Here is a 6614-nt window from a genome sequence, read left to right on the forward strand (position 1 = left end):
AAGACCCTGCCTCAAAGAGTAGAATAGAATAGAATAGAATAGAATAGAATAGAATAGAATAGAATAGAATAGAATAGAATAGAATAGAATAGAATTTACCCTGAAGATACAGAAAGTTTCTGTGAAAGACAATCCACTAGAGAGAGCTCCAACATTACCTTTCTCCAGTACTGCTTTCTAAAATAAGCAAACAAACCATCTTGTGACCACCAAATCAGCAAGAAAGAAATACAAGCAAATTCAGCAACTAGTAAATCTAAAGGTAGCATGTAGTACAGGAATACAAGCCCAGACCAAAAGTAAAATGTCTCATCAAAGAAATATAATCTTCCCATGCTCTCAATTTAAATCTATCATCATTTTAACAAAAAGACAAAGCATAAACAATTCACAAAAGATGACAATTTTTCATTACCTAGGTGAGTCACAATCAAAAATCCAGTCAAAATATTTAGGGATGCCAGGAAACAAAAGCAAACTTTTACCTCCTTCTAATTATCTAAATGCAACCTCCAAATGATATAAAAGAAATATAACTCTCACCTTGCTAGATGTCAGATATGCTGAATACATGTCCCCCAAAGTTGCAGAATAAATTCTTAGGAATAATGGGGGTTAAGGGTAGGAAAGGTTTATTGGGAGATAGACCATAAGAGACCTGAGTTGTCCTGACAGTGGGTTGCACCAAGGTCATTGCTCTAAGAGTGTTTAATAAAGCAAAACCATGAGGTGAGTACAAAATCATGAGGTAGGTACAATGTGGTCAAACTATAATCAATCAATAAGGATGCAAATATATCCACTTAGCTAACATTGATTCAATAGGGAAGTAGGTCACATAGCAAGTGTACATCGAAAGAACTAAGGCATTTGGGGGAAGGGATGGGTCCATGAGCTCTGGCTACCCACCTGGGCAATTGATGCCTAGCTGGACTTCCTAGACTAAGTGGATATATATATATTTTTTTTTCTTTTTTTAAGAGCATAATATTTTCTGTCTGAGAGAGGGACAGAAAGGAGGACCCAAGTGGGTTATCCTCAGGTGGTATTAATTATAGTATAATTCTAAGTTGCAGCTCATCCCTGAGGGAGGCATGTAGCCCTGTCCGTTGCATCTCTGCTTGGGCTTTGGTCTTCAGATGCACCTTGAGCCATCATTCTGATGTCTTTATTTTTCTGCTGACTTCCTTGAGAACCCAGTCCCTCTCTGACCGTATATTAATTTTTATCTAACTCAGCTGCCTATGGTACAAGTAGTTTTATTGCTAAACCTGATAGGGACCTCTGTGCTAGCAGAATAGAGAAGGTGTTTCTTACAGATGAAAGGCTTTTAAAATAGTCGTTTTGGCAGGTTTCGAGGGGGTGGGTTGGAGAAACATGGGCTTGTGATCTGCTGATGGGTCCTCTGTGACCTAAGAAAAATGAACCATTTTTGTAAGATAACAGTGGGATCATTCAACCTGGCATTGTCCTCATCTGAGTTCTATCAGAAATTAATAGAAAATGTAGACTATTAATAGCAAACCTTTTGGAGCTTTCAATGAGAACAAACAGCTGGCTGTGACACACACGTGATAGATTCACCACCTCGGATCCTGACTCATCCCTTCCCCAAATGCCTTTGTTCTCTACGGTATTGGGGATTGAGCTCAGGGCACTGTGCATGCTAGGCAAGTGCTTTTCCACTGAGCTACATCTCCAGCCCTCCATGTACTCTTACTAAGTGTCTTGTTTCCCTATTGAAGACAAAAGATAGGGGAAGTTAGGTAGATAGGGCACTGGTCCTGAATAGTTAACTTGAGGTATAATTAAACTCAGATGTAAGTGAGTTAATACACCAAAGGGCCCAAATAATTAACTTAAGCAAACTGACCATCAGGACTTAATGAAATGCAAGGGACAAACAACAGGTCCTTAATCAAATGGGAAAGATCCTGGAAGAAGTGAAATGCAAACAAAGTGGCTTGCTTTCTAGAAAACACAGGCCTACCTCTAATAAGGAATATCTCTGCTTTTCATTATGTATGGTGGTCCCAAAAACTGCATAAAGGCCAATGAGGGGCTGACCAGATAGCTCAGCGGATTAAAGTGCCTGCTTAGGCAGACGCAAGGACCAGGGTTTGATCCCTGTCATGCTGTGCCAGCACTGAGACAGCGATTGAGATTGGGTGTGGTAGCGTGTGCCTGTAATCCTAGTGCTTGGGAGGCTGAAAAACAAGAGGATCACTACTAGTCTGATCTGTGTAGTGAGACCCTGTAGACCCTGTACTAACTACATTTAAAAAAAAAACCCAAATGGACTTAAATAGCTATGGTTTTTACCCCTCTCCAACAAGCAGGGAACTCTCTTTTAATCTTTCTAAAAGACATTTGGGGCCACTCTCCAGTGTTTGCCACTTGCTGTTGGTTGATCTTTGTTGCCCCCAAACTAGCTGAGAGTTAGAGGGATCCTGTTACACTGTTGGATCAGTATTAGCTAAGTAGCTATACTTGCAATTTTACAGGGAGATTGTAGTTTGCCCTACTCTGTAAGCCCACAGTGACTTGGATGTATAAATTACCCCTGAGAAAGGGCATTAGTGTCAATCCACTTGGGACCCCTCCTGTCTCTCAGGATTTCTCTCTCAATAAACCTTTTCTACTTTTAATCTCCACTGTCTTGGAATTCATTCTTTGATTCCAGGGACACAAACTCAGCACATCTGACATCTAATAGGCTTGGAGTTATATATCTCCTGTATCAAGAGGAAAAGTTTGAGGAACAACAGTTATTAAGAAGAAAGTGTTAGGGCCAGCCAGATAGCTCAGTGAATTAAAGTGCCTGCTTAGGCAGATGCAGGGATAAGGGGTTTGATCCCCTGCCTGCTGTGTTGGCCCCACCCCTGGGGTGAGCTGAGATGGTGATTGAGACTGGGCCTGGTAGTGCACACTTGTAATGCCAGCACTTGGGAGGCTGAAAACAGGAGGATCACTAGGAGTCTAATCTGTGTAGTGAGACCCTGTGCTAAATACATTAAAAGAAAACAAAAGAACAAAGTCTTGTTTCCAAGGTGAACCTAGATAAACTACATAGAAAGATTATGGGGGAAGTACACTAGGAAATATCTGATACAAAATTCTAATAATCACGGATCCAGTGGGATGTGATGTATTGTTTAGAACTGCAATGGTTGAGCATAATTGTGTTAGCTTGATTGGCTTGGGAGCCACAGAGGGGATTAGTACACCACAGTTCTGGGGTGTTCAGGTAGATGATGACTTTGAGTATTATGTCTGGCCCCTGGCTCAGTTCTCTCTGGTGTTGTTCTCCTGCTCTTCTTCTAGCCACCATGAACTAAGAAGTTTTTCTAGGCCAGGCACTTCCTCTATAATGTCTCAGTATTAAAGTCAACTAAGCATGGACTGAATTTCCCAAAACTGTAAGCCAAATTAAATTTTTCATTCTTTAATTTGGGGGTGTTGGGCATTGTGCCCATGTTATGGGAAAATTGACTAATGCAGTGGTCCTTCAGAAAAATGGGTTTATTTTTCAACCCTGGGCATAAAGCACAGGACCCAGAATCCAACCTCTACTCCCACTGCTCAGTCCCCAAAGGGCTTTCTAAACCTTGAAGTGTGTAGGCCAACTTGTAGTTCAGATAGTGTTTGGGTCATGAATGGGACTTTCTGTGTCTAACTGCATGGAGGAAGAGAGGCTTCATATTAAATATTTGAGTCATTCTATCACAGTAAACTACAATTCTTTTAGTGTCCCTTGGCTACTTTTATTGTTTTTATTTTATGGAAAAAATAAAACAATATTTTAAAATAAAATAATAAGAGAATAACAATAGCTAATACATGTGTATTATTGTCTTCAAAGTAGTTACTCATACTATAAGATAGGGGCAAAAAAATTCTCCAAATGACATTAGCATAAACCTGTGTTTTCAATAAACTAACAGAAACTGGCAATATAAATATATATATTTTTTTACTTTTCCCTTCCTTCCTTTTCCCTTTCTTGCACCTTACTTCCTCTTTCTTATTGAACAATTTCTTCTTATTTCACAATATCTAATATATATTTTGGTCCTTTTTGAGTTTCCGCTTCTCATACCAGGGAGACAATATAATGTTTACACATTTGACTCTGATTTATTTTACTTGTGAGTATGGTCTTAAGTTGTACCCATTTGTCTATAAATGGCTCAAATTTAACTTTTTTTTAAAAAATACTTATTTATTTGGTACAAGATCTCGCTACACAGCTTGGACTTGGGAGTGATCCTCCTGTCTCAGCCTCTCCAGCTGTGGGATTACATGCGTGTGCCACCACATCCAGTTTTGGTGTCCAGACCAGCAAGCCAAGGGTTCTGGGGCTGGCATGGCATGTGGTACCAGGGATCAAATCTGGATCCTTGTGCTTGCCAGGTGGAATTTAGTCCACTGAGCTATCTTCCAGCCCCGAGTTTATCTTTCTTTATGGTTGAGTAGCACTTCATTGTAAAACAACAACAAAAAGAAACCTACCCCTTTTTTAATGCATTCCTCAGTTGAAAGCATTTGGGTTCTTTCTAAGATTTAGCTATAACAATTGTGCTGTATAAACATGGCTGCACATATATTGGTGTGGTATGAGGTTTTTAATTCTCTTGTGAAGTGACCCAGCAGGGGAATATTTGGTCAAATGGGACATTTAGTCCTAGTTTTTTGAGAAATCTCCACACTGATTTCCACAGTGGTTGGATCAGTCTACATTCCCACGAACAATGGAAAAGTCCCTTTTTTTCCCACAGCCACCAGCATTTGTCATTGATTGATTTTTTTTATTTAAAAGAAAAAAAAAGATTAAACAAACAATGAAACAGAGTTTGAAAACATATTAGTAGGACAATTACAATAGTTGATACATTGAGTATTGTTGCCTTTGTAGTAGTTAATTAAAATACATAGAATGGAAAACAATAAATGGACAGATGCCTACAAACATATGAATTATCAAAGGTGGATCAAGAAGATATAAAAATAACCCAATATCAGTCAATGAAATAGAAATCATAATTTAAAAATTACCAACAAAGAAAAACACAGGGCCTGATGGATTCATAGCTAAATTCTACAAGAAATTTAGAGATTTAATGACAATATTCCTCAAACTCTTTAATGAAATCAAAGGAAAAGGCAATTCTCCCCAACTCATGCCTGGAAGCAAGTACTGTCCTGATACCAAAATCAGAGAAAGACCCAAACAAAAAAGAGAACTACAGGCCAATCATCGCAGTGAACACTGATGCAAAAATCCTTTGCTGTGCAGAATGTTTAATTTGATTTCATCCCATTTGTTGGTTCTTTATATTATTCCTTATGCATTTGGGATTCTATTTAGGAAATCCTTTCCTATATCTATGTCTTCAAAAATTTTGTCAGGGGCCAGGGAAATAGCTCAGTAGAATAAGCACTTGCCTGGCAAGTGCCAGGGCCTGAGTTCAATCCCCAGTTCCAACCCCCCCAAAAAAGTTTTATCTATTTTAGGGCTGGCCAGATAACTCAGCAGATTAAAGCACCTGCTTAGGCAAAGCAGGGGCATGCTGAGATGGTGACTGAGATTGGGCATGATGGTGTGTTCCTGTAATCCCAGTGCTTGGGAGGCTGAAAATGGGAGAATCATTATGAGTTTGATCTGTGTAATGAGACCCTGTAGACCCTATACTAAATACATAAAAAAACCCTACATTCTACAAAAGTTTTGTCTATTTTATCTTCCAGCAATTTAAGTGTTCTGTTTTAATATTCAGATCTATGATCTACATTAATTTTAGTCTGATACATAGGGAGAAATATGGGTTTGAATTCAATCTTCTGCATGTGTGTAACCAGTTTTCTCAGCAACATTTATTAGAAAGAGAATCTTTCCTCCAGGGTATGATAAGGTTTGCTCTGAGAAGTTGGCTGTAGTTCTGATTTACCTTTAGAAGTGATTCAATGGTTTTCTCTAGCAGATTTAAAAATTCTGTCCTTGTGTTGTACCTCTGGGATGATTATGACACGTCATAGAGAAGTTCTTTTCTGAATGTGGCGATTTGGAGTTCTATAGGCCTCACCTATTTGTATGTTAAGTTCTTTCTCCATGTTGGGAAACTTCTCTGCTATTTCTGTAAATATATTTTTAAATGTCATTTGTTCTGTCTTCTGATTTTTCATTAACTCTAATTAAATATTAATCTTTTTTTTTCAGAACCAAGGATTGAGCTCAGGCCCTTGCGCCTGCCAGGGAAGTGCTTATTCCACTGAGCCATCTCCCCAGCCCCTTAAATATTAATCTTATGTTAGTCTTTCTTACATCATCTAGCTGTTATTGGATCCATTTTTCATGTTATTTCTTTTTTTATGTATGTATGTATGTATGTATTTATTTATTTTTTTCAAAGTTTTATTGATAAACAGCAATGAGACAGTTTCAAATCAAATCGGAAGTACAGTTTCAAAAAATAATACACTGCATATATTCTTCTTAGTGGTTAATTGCTGTACAAGATGTGGACTTGTGATCCTATTTACAAACACCATTAGAACAAATCATTCTATTCATTAAGAGAATGCAACTATATATCTATCCCAACCACTTTGAATAC

The sequence above is a fragment of the Octodon degus genome, unplaced genomic scaffold, assembly GCF_000260255.1.
Source record: "Octodon degus isolate 3935 unplaced genomic scaffold, OctDeg1.0 scaffold00002, whole genome shotgun sequence".
In the NCBI taxonomy this organism is placed as follows: Eukaryota; Metazoa; Chordata; class Mammalia; order Rodentia; family Octodontidae; genus Octodon; species Octodon degus.